Genomic DNA, 20,012 nt, shown 5'->3' on the forward strand with positions numbered 1-20,012 from the left:
TGCACTGCAGAAACTCCAAGACTCCTGAGGCAGCACCTTCCAAACTCACGACCTCTACCATCTAGAAGGACAAGGCCAGCAGATACATGGGAACAGCACCTCCTGCAATTTCCCCTCCAAGCCACTCACCATCCTGACTTGGAAATATATCGCTGTTGTTTCACTGTCACTGGATCAAAATCTGTGTACTTCCTCCCTAACAGCACTCTGGGTGCCCTTACACCACATGGACTGCAGCAGGTCAAGAGGGAAGATCACCACCAACTTCTCAAGGGCAATCAGAGATGGGCAATAAATTCTGCCCTAGCCAGCCATGCCCTCGTCCAGTAAAAATTGATAAAAAATAATTCCACCACAACCTTTTTTACTCTGTATCGAGGAAACCTCCTGTAGTCCTACAACCTGGACACTCCATTCCATATTTTGTGTTTGATTCCCCTTCTTTCACCCCAACACCGGCAGCTGTGTCCTATGCCCTTTGGCTTGCTGTATATTTTATTTTTGATTCCGCCTCTCTGAAGTACCTTGTGACTTGGTCTCTGTTAGAAGTATTATATAAATGTTGTACCAAATGTTGGGTGGCATGGTGGCACTGTTGCATCACAGCTCCAGGTGGACCATGGACCCAGGTTCGATCCTGACCTCGGGTGTCTGTCTGTGTGGAGTTCGCTCGTTCTCCCCATGCCTGTGTGGGTTTCTGCCTGGTGGTCTGGTTTCCTCCCACTGCCCAAACACGTGCTGGTAAGGTGGATTGGCTACAGTAAATTGTCCTCTAGTGTGGGTATCTGTGTGCATGTATGAGTGTGTGACCTGTGATGGACTGGCATCCTGTCCTGGGTGTACCCTGCCTAGTGCCCTTTGCCTGTCAGGATAGGCTCTGGCTCCCTGCGACCCTGCATTGGATGAAGCGATTCTGGGAAATTGAGTGAATGTATAAAAAGTTGTTGCTCTTTTTATGGTCCCAGCTAGAACTATCTTGTTCTGCACAACATTTTATCTTTACTTATTTCCAATCCCATCTTTAACCATGTAGAAAAGAGGACCACCAAATTTATGCCACTAAAGGCATAGTATAAGGCAGCCATTTGGGTAACACAGCATAGATATAGGGCCATTAGGACAGCTCTGTAATTTTGTATTTATGATGCCAGTCACCCACCCTCTTTCCAAACCCCTTAACTCTTGTAACCCTTTGAAACACGCTTTTTGTTTCTGCGCTTATGACATTTTGGGATCAGTGCATTCCATATTTTCCCAATCTTACACAAGGTTTATTTTCCTCAACTCACTTCTAACAGTGGACATTTTATTTCTCCTTGTTCTGGGTTTCCTCATTGCCTCAAACAGATCATCCCATAACCTTTTTATACCTAGACAATATAACCTAAATTTTCCCAGTCTCTTATCATAGTTAAGTCCCTCCCTCACAGTTATCCATTATGCGAATCACAATTGGACTCCTTCTAAGGCCATTGTTCCTTTTCGAAAGGTGGAGATCTCAATACTAACAATGATTCTAATGGCCGACTAGCAACTTCTTGTCACAAAAGTATAATAATTCTCATATTATTGTGATTTATTATAAAATTAGGTTATTGGTGGGATTTGGATCTTTTCAGTGTGGGTGGGTGTGTGGGTGGGATTTAATTCAGTTGGAGACAGCTGTCTGGAGGCTTTGACTCTTAAAAAGAAGCTATGTTTGAAATGCTAAATACATAAACATGGCTGAAGTTTTAGACTGTAAGGTGAGGAGGATTTGCATTTGCAATAAATCAGGGTAGTTTGCATTTCAAAGAGATGGTAGGATGCTACACATAGCCAGAGAAGCTAGACCAAGCAGTATGTTTATTTTTCCCAAAGTTTACTGGTAATATTAGCACCATGCAATGAGAAAGGTAAAGTTCCAAAGACATATGGGAACAATGGAATTTGCATGTATAAAGCAGAATGAGGCTATGAGTTGGAAGGCATTGTAAGATCTACCAGAATTGTGAAAAGCTCCCAGTATTTGTGCATTAAGCTGCTGTTAACAGAAACCGAAGCTGGGAAAAGCCACTTTGAATTCTCCTGTCCAGGTTATTGTGTTGACTTGCCTGGACCTGTTTAAATCTATTTGTTTTTAATGTTGCCTTATTGGGGGTGTAACTGGAAGCCAGATTAATTAGGGGGTTTAGGAGTTATTACAGTTGTAATTTGTAGACCTATGTATGTGCTTGAAAACATTTATTTTGTTAATAAATGTTAATTTAGTTTTCTAAAAAAAATCTCTAGAGTCGTGGTGGACTTATTACTATTGAATTCAGGGCACGCATCTCAAAATAAAATACAAATTGTATAACCTGCACAATTAAGTTTCCCTCATGGGTTTGATCCTCCTTGCACACATCATCAGCCGCATAATATTCTAGTAGTAGGTTCTTGTTTTAATTAGTGTTGCCAACCGTTTAGGATTGGCCTGGAGTATCCAGGAATTAAAGATCAATCTCCAAGACATTGGTGTGCAATCTTGGAGAAAAATCATTGGACGTTAAAGAGTTGTTAAAAAAAATTTCTTTGAACATTTCTCTTTACTAGACATAAAAATATTGAAAATGGGAAAAAACGGCTATTTGGCTGACAGTCAAACATCATTGAATTAGGTTACGAGTTGCTTTTTTGCTTTCCAATTGGCATAGGAAGGCAGTACGTCACAGGGATGTATGTATAGGCTGACTAATGGCTGGAGCGTGGGAGCAAGTCATGTGATGAAACCTCCAGGAATATACTTAATCACAGTGGCAACCCTAGTTTTAATATTCCATATATCTTGCAATGAAGCCAAGTATTCCATTAGCCTCTTTGGATTGCTTTTGGCAGCAGTTAGCTGATTTAATGACTATATCCCTAAATCCCATAGTTCATTTATTCCCTTAATTCTCCCAATTTAGTCTATATCTGTCAATTGTGACTCAGTGCTTGGTTAGCACTCTTTCCTCAAGTCAGAAGATTGTGAGTTCAGGTCCCACTCTAAAATCTAAACTGCCATTTCAGTGGCATTGTTGAGGAAGTGCCACACTGTTGGAGGTGCCATTTGTCATGTGAGTTGCTAAACCAAGATCTCATAGTGTTATTTAGAAGAAGAGCAGGGGAGTTCTCCCAATGTCTGATGAATTTTCACTACTCTGTAAACACACAGAAACAACAACAAATCGCTATTTATTATTATATCAAAACTATATGTCTCAATCTGTTTTATAGTCATGAACAACGTTGGATCAGCAACTTTTACCAAGATCGGGGCAAGGCAGCACCTACCATCATGAGTTCTGGGATCTATAAAAACATAAGTAGGACACTCAGCCCTTTCATCATTTGACTGGATCATGGTTGATCTGTATCTTGAGTCCTATCTTACGGTGAAGAAGTCAAAAGAATGATACCAACTTTAATAGTTAAGGTCCCACATTGTGAGGTAACAAAGTAAATAGGAAAAAAATGTGTTCTATTTAAGAGGAGGAACAGAGCTGGGATGGGGGCATCTTTTAGGTAAGACTTTAAACCAAGGGGCCTGTCTGCCCTCCTGTGTAAAATATCCCATAGGGCACTGGTTATCCCCATCCTAGGACCAATATTTACCCCTCAATCAACATCACCGAAGGGAACAGATAATTACACTGCTGTTTGTGGGACCCTGCTGTGCGCATTTTGGTTGCCATGTTTCCTTACATTGCAGCATTCGCCGTCGCTGGGTCAAAGCCCTACAACTCCCTCCTTTACAGCAGCTACGCCGCATTGGGCTGCAGCGGTTCAAGGAGGCGGCTGCTCACCGCCACCTTCTCAAGGGCCGGGCAATGAACGCTGGCAACGCCCGCGCCCTAAGAAAAGAATTGGAATGAAAAAACGGTCGTCGTTCCCCCCCCCCCCCAACCCCCCACTACTTCGCAAGCGTTTCCACGGGCTGCGAGGACCTCAGGGGCCAACCCGAGCGGGCGCAAGTGCCACTTCTTCCTTTTGCCGGGGGACCAAGAGCTGGCAGGAGTGCGATGGGTCGAGTGGCCTCCCGCTGTGCCGCCTCATTCCAGGGTGGAGCTTCTACTCAAACTACAAGTGAATGGAGCCTGGATGTGAAGGGGAAGAGTTTGACTCCCCTCCCCCCAAAATTTCCATCTTCTAGAAAGTTCAATGAGTGGAGCCAATGACGTCATCGCAGCCCCCATGTGACGCCATGTGGCGGCTTCTCGAATATTCTTCGGCGTTTCCCCTTTAAAACAACTTTTTTTTGGGTTGGTTGGTTGTGGGGGGGGGGGGGGGGGGGGGGCAGGGGGGAGGAAGGGACTAGAAATAATGACTTTTCTTTTAAAGAAATCAAACGCACCGGGTCAAACATAAAAGAAAATGCCCGAGGAAACGCTCCGTAACGGTTTTTATTTCAAAACGGGGACCGGATCGAACCGGTTCCAACCAGTCGGGGGGGGGGGGGGGGGGTTTGAATTTTTTAGGTAGCGAAACACGCGCCTTGTTTTATTTCTTTTTCGCCCCCCCCCCTCAAAGTCCAACCAAACCAAATGGAATTTAAAAAAAAATTCAACCAAAGATCGATAATTTAAAAACGCCACCTTTTATTTTTTTTCTCTTCTTCCCCCCTCCCCCTCCCCCCCCCCCCCCAGTTGACAGTGACATGTGATGGGAACTGGGGTTGGCTAGGTGGATGGGGGAGGGCCGGAAGTTGTTTTATGTTTTTTTTTCCCCTGCAGGCGGGTAGTCGGCCTGGTCGGGGGCCTGACGGGGTGGACGGGGTCCTGGCGCCGCCATATTGCAGTCAGTTCCCTTGTTGTTCTGTGGATGTGAATGAGTAGCGGGAGAGAACCATTTAAAAAAAAAAACGCTTCAGCTCTGCCACCTGAAGCACCCCCACTAACACTTGCTGAAGGTAAGACGCGCCGCATGGTGTCAACTAATAACGACATCCCCCTTCCCCATCCCAATAACAGGGTGTGGTTCATAAATTGTTAATAAGTAGTAACCCCCCCCCCCCCAACAAACACAGTTATCCTGCATGCTGCTTTATGGAAGCCATAAACTAGGCAAGTGTTTATGAATATAGTCTATATATGTGTGAATATAGGTATAAAATATGAAATATTAATCTGTGTGTATGTAGATATAAAATAATATATTAATATGCACATGTACGTATGTGGATACAGATATAAAATGTGATAGTATGTGTACATGTATGTATGTATTAGATGTGTATATGTGCATGTGGGTAGAGATATAAATATGCTATATTAGTATATGTATGTGTGGCTATAGATATAAAATAGTATGTCTACATGTATATACATATGTGTGTGTGTATGTATGTGTACACATACATATCTACAGAGATATAAAATGATATATTAGTGTGTGTACATCTATGTGTGTATAATATATAGGTGTGTGTATATAGTTATGTGTATATATGTATGTGTACACATTTATATATGTATACATATGCAGCCATCCTCTTTATTCTTTATGTTGGATATCTAGGTAGGAGTGTGTGCGTATCTCTCCCTGTTGTAGTGGAATTTAAGTTTCATATAAAGTTCCCATGTTTTATTCGAGGTGATGTTGTAAATCTGATGTTTCCTTCCTGTAGGTATGTTTGTGCATATCTCTCCCTGTTTTGTGGAATTTAGGTTTCATATAAAGTTCCCACCCTCTTTATTCCATGTGTTGGAAATCTAATATTCTCTTTTTTTTTTGGGGGGGGTGGGGGTGGGTGCGGTATCTCCCCATGCTACGGTGGAATTTGAACTTTATGTGAAATTTCATCACAATTTTTGACCTGGATAATTTTCAAAGGAAAATTAAATTTAAACCAGTCAATGCATACTTTTGTCATTTTAATAAAGATTTTCATCTGTCAAAAAATGACTACTTTATCAAGGCATGCTTTTTCTGCAGGAGCTGTGACAGTAACTTGGAGGTTTTTCATGTTTGGTTTTTTAAATATGAAATTAAAGTAGACATTGGAAAAGATTTGAATCAATACATAAAATAGTTCTCTTTAAAAAAAAAATTAAATTTGGCAAGCTTGTTGGGGGAGGTGAGGATACTCGTGCTAATCTGCTTTGCTCTACTATAATTTGTTTTTCAAAGCTTAGTTAATTCTCATCAATTTTTAAAAGCAAGGGGGTCAGGTAGCATAGTAAACTTTTACTCCATGATGTCTTACTATCTCAGGATCAATTATAGTACTGTGTTTACTAGGTCATTGTTGTGTCTGCTCCTGTATTGAGCAAAGAGTAGGAAGTATGCATGTGGGAGATGTGTCTGGCAGAGCAGTGTTCTGAAAATGTAATGTTTATTGGCATACTTTTATAGGAAGGATCTGACTCTAAAGTAAATATGGTTTACAGTGTTTCTTCTAGAAATGAGTGGCATAAAATTAACTCTGAAAAATGATTTATATGTACTGTATGTGTATATATATATATATATATATATATATATAGGAAGGAGATAAATGCTGTCAATATTCAGATGAAGATGGTTTAGTGCTGACATTGACCCTCCTATGAGTGAGTCTTGTTTTACATTGACTCCATAGATTGCATAGAATTTTTACAGTGACAGTCCATTTGACCCGACAATGCTCTGCCTATGTTTATGCTCCATACTAGCTGCCTCCCACTGTTCTTCATTGCACCTGAATAAACCCTATTTATTCTTTTTACCCTCATACACTTATCCATCTTCCCCTTAAATGCATCTGTGCTAACTGCATACATTGTCAACATGCTGTGATAAATGCTTTTTTTTTAGAATGTCCCTAGCTGAAACAGAGATCAGGTCCAGGTTTCTGAATTGGGGGGGTGCAGGAGAGCTTGTTAATTGCATTCCTGACTGACATCAGACTTCTGAGAAATGAACCTGTACATTTGGTTGCTAAGGAAACAGAAGCTAACTGGGAATAATAAACAAGCTGGGAGATGTGATTTCAACTTGTTAGAACCTGTGGGGTTCAAAAAGTTCAGTTTTTCAGTAGAGAGAGAACGGTCATTGATTCTTTGTATATCTGTGTGTGGGAGCCATCTGAAAAGACAAACCTAAAAAAAAACTGGGACTGTCCAGGCACATTGAGGTGCTGGGTGATTTTTTTACCAGAGCCATGCTGTATACTGGGTATTATTGCGTGGTCAAATAAAGATGCTTCTAGGATAGCTGTGGACTGCTATGGCCTGAGTGAAAGAGGTTTGCGGAAGTGCCTTGGTGATAATTGCAACTGTGCATCTCAGATGGAGTAAAGTGGTTTTTGGAGATGACTTGAGGATCTGAGAGGATCACAGCTTGCATTGCGAAGAGCGGTTGGACTCTACTGGAGGAAGATGATTGCAAGAGATGTTAGGACTTGATGTGCTTAGTGCTGCATCTACGCTAAGAGTCCTGCCGAAGAAATCCGTGAGACTTATCCTTGCATCAGCTGTTTACAATGTGATTTATAGTTTCTACTGAATATAATTTGCCCGCTAATTCATCTTTGTTTATTTTGTTACAGTAAAAGTGAAATCTTGTTCTTCGGTTTCTCCTCTTGGGGTCATTTGGGAAGTTGGTTCTTTCATGTTATGGTTTCCAGGGGGAATCAGAACAATGCTCATCATTTTTCAGGACAAAGACTGAACCTATTCTTTTCTGGTGTCTACACGTGTTTCAGACAGTGGTCTGAAGATTGTAATTAAAACTCTGGCCATTTCTTCCCCTTCCCCATCTGAATTGAGTACTTTTTTGAGAGTCAACTATTCCGGCAAACTTGTTGAACTTTTGGGAGGCTAGATTTTTGTCATACTTTTCTCCCTGCTCCTTTCCCAAAGTAATTACTCAGGGCAGTGATTTTTAACAGGCGCTTGGACTATGGAGGAAAGGTCAGCTGGGCCTGACCCCCATCCTTATACCTTTGTATGTATTCATTAGATGTGGGTGCCCCTGGCAAAATCAGCATTTATTGTCCATCCTTATTGGCTCTCTAAGGTGGTAGTGAACTGCTGCAGTTCATGTGATTTCCACAGTGCTGTTAGGTAGGGAGTTCCAGAATTAGGGCACAGTGGTGAAGGGGCAGTGATAAATTTCTAAGTCAGGGTGGTGTATTCCCATGTACTTGCTGTGCTTGGCCTTCTCTGTAGTTGTGAGCTTAGAAGTTGATGTCGAAGGAGACTTGGTGAGTTACTGCAGTGCATCTTGTGGATGGTACACACTGCTGCCTCAGTTCCTCAGTGGTGGAGTGATTAAGGTGGTAAATCAAATCATCTGGTTTGCCCGAGATGGTGCCCAGCTTCTTGAGGGTTGTTGGAGCTGCACTCACCCAGGTATGTAAACATATGAATTGGGAGCAAGAATGGGCCATTCGGCCTCTTGAACCTGTACAAGTGGGGAGTTTTCCTTCACGCTTCTGACATGAGCCTTGTAGATTATGGATAAGCTTTGGGGAGTCAAGATATGAGTTACTTGCCACAGAACTCCCAGTCTCTGATCTGCCATGTGGCTGATCCAGTTCAGTTTCTGGTCAACAATTATCCCAAGAGTGGGAGATTCAGTGATAATTTTGAATGTCAAATGTGAGGAGGGGGGGGTGGTGTGTGTGGGGCTGGCGGCGGTTATATTCTCTTATATTGAAGATGGTCAATGTCAGACACTTGTGTTGTGAATGTTACTTGTCACTCACCGCCCAAGCCTGGATGTTGTCCAGAGTCTTGCTTCATGTGGGCATGGGCTGCTTTATCTGAGGAGTTGTGACTGGAACTCAACACCGTACGGTCATCAGTGAACATCCCCCCTTCTAACCTTATGATAGAAAGCAGGTTGTTGAAGCAGCTGAAGGACATTGACCTGTGGACCACCTCCAGTGATAAAATGGGCTGACAAGATTTGACCTGCTTCAGCCACAGCCATAATCCTTTGTGCCAGGTATGGGTATTGAAGAGATACTGATTGACTTCAGTTTTACCAGAGCTCCTTGATGCCACAATCACTCAAAGGCTGCCTTGGTGTAGTCACTCTTACAGCCGAATTCCAGAAGTGAAGTCTTATCTTTGTTTGGACAAAGACTGAGCTCTGGAGCCAAGTGATCTTGGCAGAACCCAAACTAAGCATCATTTAGCAGATGATTAATGAGTAAGTACCACTTAACACGGTGGTGCCGTCCTTTGTTTTGCTGACTTGAACATTGACTGGCAATTGGGATTGGATTTGCCTGGCTTTTTGTGGACGGGACATACCTGAATAGTTTTCCACTTTGTTGATAGATGCCATTGTTGTAACTGGATTGGAGCAACTTGGCTAGTAGCACGGCTACATCTGTGGTTCTGTAGCAGTTTGCCAAATTGTGCCGTAACCCCTTTTCCAGTTAACTTCAGTTAATTCAAGGTAGATGAGGAATCAAATCTAGGACTTTGTGCTCTGTATGGCTCAGTTACATCAGGCAAGCTGTGAAATTCTCTTTAAAGTTCACTATTTGGGGGAATAAAAGTTCCTTCGCATTATCAATTCCCTTTTTTGGAATGAATATTGTAGCTATAGGCTAGCAGTCAGACTGAGCAGCTTCTTGTTGCTGAGTACTACCATCTCTGTGGATGGGATATGATTGGGCAGTCCCAGTATGTTCATAGTGTTTCTCGCATTAACCCATATGTAGTAACCTGAAAGGAATCAATTTCGTTTGGAAGTAGGTGAGAGGTGTTCTCTTCTTGCTCTGATCCAGTCTATACCCATATGCTTGGGGACCTTGATTTTAATCCTTTAGATTTTGAAATGAGTTTTACAGTCACACCCAAGCATTTAAACATAATTTGGGATTAACCTAAACATGTTTTTTCTCTTGTTCCCCAATATGTTGACTAGTTGCCTGCCTCCAGAAATTTGTCCAGATGCTGCATTTTGTGTGAGACTAAAGTGATTGTTGGCAGGCTATTCAACTGTAGGTACCAGCTCATCTGTCTTCATTTATGCACATATGCAGCAGACTAGCAGAGATCATTGTATCATAGTGGTTCTTTTCCCACTCTTCTGTCGAGTTCTGAGGCTACCTGCCTGAGATCAACTGATGCCAGAAGTTCAGATTACCATTTTATCCACCATTTGCAACAATTAATGCTTAAAACTCAAAACAAAACAAACCAATACTTGAGCAATGGGAATACAAATAGTACCATGGGCCTTGAGGGCTGGTTTGCCAGGGCTCAGCTGCATGTGAAAGACATTGCCAACTGCCCAAAGGAAAATGGTGCTACCGTTGCGGAAAATATTCTTGTAGAATGTAGACTAAGATTCTGTAGTTGCTGTGTGTGATTATCTGACCCCATCTGGACAGGATTTGCTCTCTCTCAGGACTTGAGTATGGAAACCTGAGCTTGACGGCATTCTCAAGATGTAGTCACTTGCCCCCCTGTAGGAAGTTTTCAAATTCATCAATTCCCAACACTGACAGTAGCAGAAGCTTGGTTATGGGAGCATAAAGGTGATTGTGGAGCAGTAAAATGTCAAAGCAAAAATGTTATAGCATGGGAGGAGAAATTTAAATTGATTTATAAGAGCTCCCACCACAATGCTGTACATTCAAGTTTTTCACAGTTAAGTGTGGAACAAGAGGTTCCCAAGTTCAATCCTGGGCTTAGCCAGCTGACTTCAGCTGGGGGTGTCACAGTATTCTGGTTAGGGAATGTAAAATTCATTGTTTCCCACTGATCCCCTGCTGAAAGTGGTTCTGGATATTGAATGAGGATAGATAAGGCCCAGACTCCCTCCCTAAAATCAGGAAGCCTGATGATGCTTATCCAGGCCTGCATACAGAATAGCTGCTGATGGCTATGGATTGGTACCCTCAGAATCATCTTTTTATGTTCTCACATCAACTTTAATTTTAATTGAAGGGGATGTGTAATATAAAATTCAACATACAAGAATTCTGACCTTCAACTAGAGGTTAAGATATTTGAAATATACGCATTGCAAAATTATTCTGACTTCATCCCTTTTCACGTGTACTGTGCTATTAACCTGTCTAGACAAGGGCAATGCCCTTTTCAATACCTCTGTGTAACTGTTTATAGACAACCTGGGACATCTTGCAGTTATGTTGTATTTCCTCCCCCACGCCGCCCCAAGTTAGTTTGAAGGAGATCAAGAACTCAGAGAGACAGTCTGTGTTCTTAATATGGTGACTCCTAATGCTACATATGGGAGCTTAAACCAAAAATAGTGGGAAAGGTGCTGTTTTGGGCCATGAATGATGAAAAAGAAATGAGATGCCATCATGCATCTTTGGATTTGAGGACATCATTTGAAAGCTGTCAAAGTTCCTTTCTCCAGCTTGGTTAAATCTTGGTCAAAACAGAATTCGGTGTTCTTTGGATTTGAAAAACTTTGCTTTTATGTAAAATAAATTTTAATTAAAGCTGCAAATAGAAGAGTTTCCAAATTTGCTGTCTTGAAAGAATCCGCTGTCCTGATGCTGTGGATTGATGAAGACTAATATGCACGCTGCTGCGGTGGGTTTTTTTCCGCCTGTTTATTGGTCAGCCCATCAGAGAGAAGCAGCAAGCAGAGGTCAGTCGCTTTTCCGTAGCGCTGGAAAGAAAACTGACACACCGCTCTCGAGTTGGTTGGTGTTATTGGCAGGGAACTGGGAGCAAGATGGGTGGAGGAATTTTTCAGATACTCCATAGGTTTGGGATGACTAGTATGAGTTTTTAATTTGATGTGACCAATGCTGTTGGCCTTAAAACTAGCACTGCCTTGGGGACTAGTTCAGAAAATTATGAAATGCATATTGGTGAAGACATTTAATTTGTTCAAGATGCTACTTTCAACTGAGTTGAGCTAGCTAAAAGCAGTACGTAATTTCATGCCAGGCCTGGTGCCATGTTTGTCAATCATGGAGTGAGAACAGGAGTAGGCCACACAGTTTCTTGTGCCTGTTCTATGCTGGAGTAGGCTAATGCTTATGGGACAGGTACACAGATGAGAAATAGCAAGTTGAATAATATGAGGGCTAGTTTCCTATGAAAGTGTAACTCAACATGGACAAGGAAGGGAGAGAATTGTTAAAGTATCCCAAGAGAAAAAGTTGAACTTGTGAAAGTGATATAGTTGCAGGGGGCCAATGAAAATGTTATTACAGCTAAAGCTGGGAAGATACTTGCTTCACAAAATTATGTAAATGTGAGAGATTAGTCTCAAATCTTGAGCAAAGTTTGAATTTATAGGCCTTGTGTAACCATTTTATAAAATGCACTGATCATCCTCCTGGAGCTCTTTGTTAATTTTTTTAGTAGCTTGAATTTTATTAATATACTGTGAGCACTAAGTTCACTTAATTATGTTGTCCAGCTCAATTGGATTGATTGACTTGTTTGGTTCCATTTTTGACCAATCTGGTTATAGCCAAAGCATTTCCAGCCATGGTTTCTCTTCCCAGTCCTATACTGTTTCCTGTGTCTTTCAAAGATCTATCCATCGCACCCTCCTCTTCTCATCATGCATGACATCACCTGCAGTCATGGAGTCACTACAGCTCAGAAGGCGGCCATTCGGCCCATCGAGTCCAAACTGGTGCTCTCTGGCCTTCCATTCCCCACCTCTATCCCTGTAGTCCTGCAAGTTGATTTCCTTCAAGTGCCTGTTAATTTCCTTTTGAAATCATTAATTGTCTCTGCTTCCACTACCCTTGTAGCCAGCCAATTCTTGGTCATTACCACTTGCTGTGTTTTTAAAAATTAATTTCTTCCTCTTATCCCTGCATCTCTTGCCCAGTGCCATAAATCTGTGTCCCCTAGACCTTGCACTAACAGCTAATGGGAACAGCTTTTCTTTGACTACCCTATGAAAACCTGTTATACTCTACACCTCTATTAAACCTCCCTCATCACCTGTTCCCCTTGGAGAAAACCCAACTTCTCCAAACTAATCTTGTGGCTAAAATCCCTCATTCCTGGAACTATCCTGGTAAATGTCATTAACATCCTCTTAAGAACCTCACATCCTTCCTAAAATGTGGTGACCGGATGGAATACAATAGTCGAGTTGGGATCTAACCATAGCTTTATAAAAGTTCAGCATGACTTCCCTGCTTTTGTACTCTACCTCTATATTTATGAAGCTAAGATCCCTTTGCTAACTACTCTCAATTTGTGTAGGAGCTCCAGGGTCCCTCTGACCCTGCATGCTCCTTAGCACTGTGCCATTAAATCTGTATTGCCTCTCCCTACCCCTTCTAACAAAATGCATCAACATCTATTAAAATCTATCTGCCACTTGTCTGCCCAATCTGCCATCCTATGTCCTGTTGCAATCAATTGGTATCATTCCCACTGTTTGCTGCACCCCTCAAGTTTGGTATCCTTGGCAAATTTTGAAATTTCACCTTGATTTCCAATGTTCAAGTTTGACATGAACTAAAAAAGCAAGGTCAACTTCCACAAGTAAATATCAAACTCTACCCCTCTTGACATCTCTGCTGCCGTTGTTGTCAGACCGCTTGTCCAATAGCCAGTCTTAGATGAGCTATATCTTTGCTGCTTGCATCCACTACCCTACCATTGTTTCAGGCTAAGCCAAAATATTTGCAATCTGTCTTTTCGATCGTGAGATAAGCTTCTGGCCCAACATGCTCTTCATCGCATGGGCACCTCATAACATCAACTGCTTCAGATTGTTTTATGGACTTAAATATCTTTGCTCTGTACAGCCTCCCAAAAAAAGAGTAAATATTCTGATTTATCTATCTTTGATCCAAAGTAGATGATGTCACATATGCTGAAATTGAACTTCGTTCGATAGAGATTTGCGAACTCTCTCATTTAATTTGTTCATGTCCCTTCACAACTGCCTGTTCCCATCTATGCTACTTTCTGACTCTTCTAACTTCAGGTCATCCAAAACTCAGCCAGTAATCCTGTTCGCCAATTCCAACTCGCTCACCACCCCGTTTCCCAACACCTCAAATGTAAAATTTTAATCCTAGCATTTAAATCCCTTCTTATCCTTGTTCCATCTGTAACCTCCCTATCCCCTGCCCACAGCACACACCCCCCCCCCCCCACCCCACCCCACCCTGAACCCAGCATTCTGTGACTGGCCTTTTGTGAACCTCCCTCTCCTGCCATACCACCATTGGCAGCTGTGCCTTCAGCTTTCTGAGCCCTGAACCCTCTACCTCTCCAACTCCCTCTCCTCCCATAAGGCCCTCCTTAAAGCTCACTTCTTTGATCTAGCTTTTTTGCCATCTTATCTAATATTTCCAATGTGTTGGGGTCTGTTTATGATTACATTTTATAGTATTGTGGAACATTTTCCTGTTAAGGCACACTATTACTGCATGTCAGCTATTAAAAGTCCCTGTGAACTTGTGTACCCTCAGTGAGAGTGCTGGGAAAAATTGTTCACGTTAATATAGAGGGTGGCAGATCATGAGCATTTTAGACTTCAAAATTGTAAAGATTATGCTGGGACACAGATGGGATTTTATATCAATTCCTGACTGGAACTATACATGATTCAAAACGTTCCCCTTATTCTGAAAAACATGAGTTGAAACATAGGCTTATTTAACTCACTGGCAGTGATCTGTTCTAAGCAAGTCATTTGCACTAATGCACCTTGTTATGTTATTATACTTGCGATTCTGTTAATTCTACTGTACCAGTGACAGTTCGGTGATCAGCAGTACTTCTGGTGTTGTGCAACGCAATGCTTTCTCCAGACAACTATAATAAATAGTACTGCAGATACTTTGTTTTAGTGGACACAATGTAAACATTTCACACACCCATAGTTATCCTTCAGTGACATTGTGTCAGCTTTGAGAAAGGCAGAAATAATCCAATGCCTGTTAGTGGTGACTGTTACTGACTTGTCTAGGAGTAGGGGGAATGTTCTTAAAAATTAGCCAAACCTTTTCAGGAGTGAAATTGGGAGATATCTGTGTATACAGGATGGTAGAAGTTTGGAATTTTCTTCCAATGACAGTCTATGCTTGGTCAGTTAATTTAAAATCAGCCAATCTCAGATCTGTCATCCAGAAGTATTAGGGGATATGGGCAAATGTTGGTATATGGAGTTAGGCCATGCATCAGCCATGATTTCATTGAATGCTAGAGCAGGCTTGAAGGCATAAATGGCTTACAGATGTTCCTATATTGGCTTGTAAATGGATTTTCATTTTAGGAAATACGTGTGCAATTTGGGTTAACTGAGCTTAATTTGCTTTAGAGTTATTATTTTGTTGAATAGAATGTTTTCCTGGATACTTGCACCCAGCTGTAAGCTACAGGGAATGTTTTGTAATCTTCTGAGGAACCATGAGAGAGGATACAATTGGGGGGAAAAATTGCTTTTCATGGGTACAGACACGCATTGATGTGGCACAGGGCAACATTTCTATCTGCTGTTTGTTCCTCCACCTTCGGATTGGCTATCTTCTGCTGAGTGGTTTCCTTTAAAGAAATGGGAAAACAGCCTTCAATTTTTAATTTAAAAGTTGAAAAAGCACAGTCTCTTAAAGTTCATTTATGATTCTAATATGATGAGGTGCAATAAATGTAGTTTTGTGGGTGCTCCGAATGCACTTTGTGATGGAGTGGGCTTAAATCTGACTCTTTTTCCCCCTCCTCCTGAAGGTGCTGGCTCATGGGGTAATGGCCCTTTGATAACATGGGATGTTTGCATAACTGGGTCCAAGCCAGTCATCCTCTGACATTCCCTGTACACTTTCCAGAAGAGGTCACTAAACAGCCTGGAAGAAAAATAGCTGCTGCATGCCCTTCTCTCCCTTCCTCCGTCTGACTTGGGAACATTGAAACTGACTGTGGTGTATGTCTGGCTGAGGTCATTAACTCCAAGGCAGGCAAGGAATCGAGCTAAAGAACTTACTGAACTCTGGGACATTTACCCATCAAATTGTTAGTAGGAAAATAGTTAAAAATAGTTCATGCTTTAAGGTTGCTTGGAAATAATTAAAGGTAAAATAAGCCATGAAGCATTATAGTTTTGAAGTTTGAGCCAAAAGCTATTGTTTTTGTTCCCTACTTGCATTTCTGCTCTTTCTTTGTCAACTGCTTCTGGTTGCATTTTGCTGAGTTGCTTTGGAGAGTAGCTCTTAGACATCTGAGCCTTGTTTAAAGAATGGCAGCCTTGTGCTTAAGGGAAAGCTGAGTGACTGATTTACTCTAAAATGGTGGGTCTTATAAGAAAGAAAGGTTTATTGATGAAGAATATCCTGAGAGTTTAGAGCTACATAGTAACAATTTGTATTTTATTGACTTGGCAATTATCAATAATTTTCAGGGGAAAGGACTCCTGGTGGTTTAACTTCCATATATGAACTGATAGCGTTATAGGAATTCTATTTCCTTAAGATTGTGATCTCTGCCTGAAACTACTCCCTATGGCAAAACATTCCATGCTTCTACAACTCTCTGTATAAGGACATTTCTTCTAACCACACTCCTCACTTTCTGAATGTGGCATTGCCCTTGGCTTCGAGGGTAAGTGCCAAAGCTCAGGGCCACAGTTTGGGCACCTGTATTTTAAACATTTTTCCGACACAAGTTACGTTTAAGATGACAGAACTAATGTCCAGCCTTCACATTCCCATTTTCGCCTTTCTTTTGATCTTCATGTACAGGACTGAGAGCGTGTGGTGACGAGAAAACGCTGAAAGTTCCCACATCCAACTTGAAGGTGCAGAACTTGGTAACGTTTCTCTATCAAATTATTAATTACTTGTATTTGTGTGAACATTTCAGATTAATAATGCAGCTCTATCCAAAATATTAACCTGTCCTTTCAGATGCTAATTGACTTCGTTTCCACCATTTGTCGTTTTCCTACTGTTTCTACTTGCTTACAATAAAGTGAGTTAATTTTGTAAAGAAGCTACTAAAGCCCATTGATACTGTAAAAGATGCTTTTGCTCTGCTTTGAGGTCCACTGGCTGAACGACTTGAATGAAAGCCGTTTAGCTCCTGTTGCATCATTCAGTCAGGTCATGACTGATCTGTATGTTATCTTTCTACCCAATTTTTGCATATCCTTTGATGATGTTACCCAATAAAAATGCAATCTATCTTGAAAATTTCAATTGACCCAGCATCCATACTCTTGGGAAAGAGTTCCAGATTCCTATTACATTTTTGTGTGAAGAATTGCTTCCTGATTTCACTTTCTCTAATTGTCCTCCTGTAATTCCCCCTCAGAAGTTCCTTTGTATCTATTCTATTGAATACCTTAATCATTTTTGAAGACCTCAATCAGGGCGTTCCTCAACTTTGTAAACTTGGGTGTTGTACTCCATTTTTACATGGTGGCTCTGATCCAACATACTTGCCCTAGTTATGGGCTGTATTCTGTAAAAGATATTTAGACACACTGGCCTAGACATTGGTGTGCATTTCGCCTGTTTTTTTTTGGGCACAATATATGCAAATTGCTGAGTGAGAGTTCCTATGCCTAATCTGCCATTATATTGATCCTCATTGTTTTTAGGCATACTAGCAGGTGTATGAAATCAATTTAAATATTCAAAGAGGGATTGGGAGCTTATTTTGAGACCTTGCTGAAAATTTAGTGGATCATTGCCAATTGTATTGCCACTTTGTGTTGGTGAAAATTGTCACTTCAGTTTGATTACTGAGCAACTAAAACATCTGAAATTACTTGTTTTGTTGCTGCCCAAGAACATAGCAACTTGGTTCATTTCCTTGTGCTTTACTGTGGCCGTGGGATAAAGGGGAGCCAGAACGGGTGAAGTAGCTTTCCCCCACAGTTCACTGCACAGCTGGATGTCAGCTTCTGTTGCACTGTATCTGCAGATGGGAGCCTGGTGACTCTGAGAGTAGAGTTGTAGAGTTCCTGGAAGTTGGTGATGTGTGATACTGACATACCTGTGTATATGGTCATCTGCCCATTGTTTCAACTTACAATACTATAAATTGTTTACCCGATCGCAGTAGAATAGCTCCCTCTCTCGCAAAACAATTGCGGAGCAATCAGTAGTTTTTATATTTTCTGTAGCCCCTTTCGGTGGATTAAGTTTCTTTCATTTGTCTATCCTTGAAATATATCTGCTTATGTTAATTTTAATATTTTCTCACCTGGCAATGCTTGATGCAGGAACACGAAGATGTCCTTTCAAATTAAAACCATAAGATATGTTTGGATACTACATTTGGGTTAGACTTAATATAACAACTTGGCTAAGTTCCAATGCTGGGCAGTGTTTTATTGTTTGTACATTGAGTTCTGGTAATTTATCCTGTTAAGTTTTTGTCCATAAGATTGTATTGCTGCCCAATCATAAAGTGCCTATGGAATTGTGAACAGTGTGTGATTATAGATCCTAGTCAGCATAGGCCATTCAGATTTCAAACATAGATCTGCTGTGACTGCTGCTTGCCAATTGCCCCTTAAATCAGTGCAGCCATCATAGAAACATACTCCTTTAAAAAAATGGGTGCTATAAAACAATTCACCTACTGGAGGAACGTGGCAAGGTGGGGAATATTGGAAGGGATTTTTGAGTGGAAAATACATGGCAAAAAAAACAACTAGGAGTGGAGTGTGTGGGTTTCTGGAGGAGGTTGCATGTGAGATTGTGTGGCTGGACAGAGTGGGGCAGAGTGCATGAAACTTGTATGCATGGTAATTTTAGACAAAATCAAAATACTGCAGATGCTGGAATCTGAAATTTTAAAACAAAAATTTCTGGAAATACTTGGCTGGCTAAATCTGTGGACGCAGAAGTGGTGTTAGCACTTCAGGTCAATGATCTTTCATCAGAACTGTCATCAAACTGAAATATTCAACTCTGTTTCTCAATCCACATATGCTGCCAGATCTGCTGAGTATTTCCAGCATTTTCTGTTTATACTATGGAAATTTGAGAATTGGTTTTCTAGGGCCTGGGAACCAATGGAATTCAGCAGGGTAGGGAGATGGGAGTCCAGGAGCAACATGTGCTCTGCGGTTCTGAATAGCTAATAGAGGGTGAAGGTGGGAGGCCTTTAGGAAGAGGGCATTGGAGAAGTTGAGCCTTGAGTAATTATGGATATAGGTTTTGATATGGAGGGGGGAGAGGGGGGCAAGAGTAGCATTTGTTGCATTGGATTATATGTAGGGAAGGACATTCAGCTTGAGGTGGAGAAGAATACAAAAGTATTTGCACCTCGTGTTTTAATGCTTGTACAGACTCTCAATGTGGAGATCAAAAGATCATCTGGTTTCTTGAACTTTAATGCTGTCGCTTTAAAATACAGCCTTCAAAAGAGATGCTACCTGTGATCTAAAGGTAGCTTGACTAGCTGTTTAAACGTCAATCCCGCAACAGTAAGCTTATTCACCATTTTTTGAAGAGAGTTTGCACTGTATGTAGGAAGTAATGCGAAAGTAGAGGTGACGAATTATTGCTTGTCGTTAAGCAGTTTGTACTTAAGCAGTTAATCGTCTGTATTTGATCTGTATTCAGGATAAACATTTATATATGAAAAGACCATCGGGCCTAATCCTGTATAGCCTACCCATTAGATGGTGCAGTCTTAAGAACTATCCTCCTCAGTTGCTAATAATGCGACTCCAGGACTTGGGGGAACCTTTTTTCAATTTCAGGAGAAAGACTGGGAATTTTTGTCAAGTTCCAAGACACCATGGCTATCCATAAGCATATCACTAAAGATACTGAAGTGAATTGTTTACCCCTTTGAGAGTTGGATGGCACTGACATTGTCCTGTATTGTAAATTTTGAGAGCTTCCACAAGTGTGCAGATTATACTGTAAATTCTGTGTTTATTGAAGTGTGAGATCTCGATTTGTGAATGGTTCTGTTGAAGCCATTTGCCCCATAATAGTAAAGTTATTGTTCAGGGTTGGTGGCACTGCGTAATTGATAAAGTAGTGGGTGTAGGTGGAGTTACGATATAGATCAGCCATGATCTAATTGAATGGTGGAACCAGTTTGAGGAGCTGACTGTTCTACTCCTGGTCCCATGTTTTGAGG

The 20,012-nt window shown here is 41.3% G+C and overlaps 1 protein-coding gene across 4 annotated transcripts in view; it reads left to right on the plus strand.

The window, feature by feature from the left end:
- Positions 1-4,772: 4,772 nt before the first annotated feature.
- Positions 4,773-20,012, plus strand: part of LOC121271620 (SUMO-conjugating enzyme UBC9) — a 47,014-nt gene continuing 31,774 nt past the window's right edge. For 2 of the 4 annotated variants that reach the window (XM_041177665.1, XM_041177662.1), the window contains exons 1-2: positions 4,773-4,909; positions 16,646-16,713. The gene's annotated coding sequence lies outside the window, so the exon portion shown is untranslated. The remainder of the gene's footprint in view (positions 4,910-16,645; positions 16,714-20,012) is intronic. The other 2 variants (XM_041177663.1, XM_041177664.1) reach the window with 2 other exon arrangements.

The sequence above is a fragment of the Carcharodon carcharias genome, chromosome 31 (genome assembly GCF_017639515.1).
Source record: "Carcharodon carcharias isolate sCarCar2 chromosome 31, sCarCar2.pri, whole genome shotgun sequence".
Lineage (NCBI taxonomy): Eukaryota > Metazoa > Chordata > Chondrichthyes > Lamniformes > Lamnidae > Carcharodon > Carcharodon carcharias.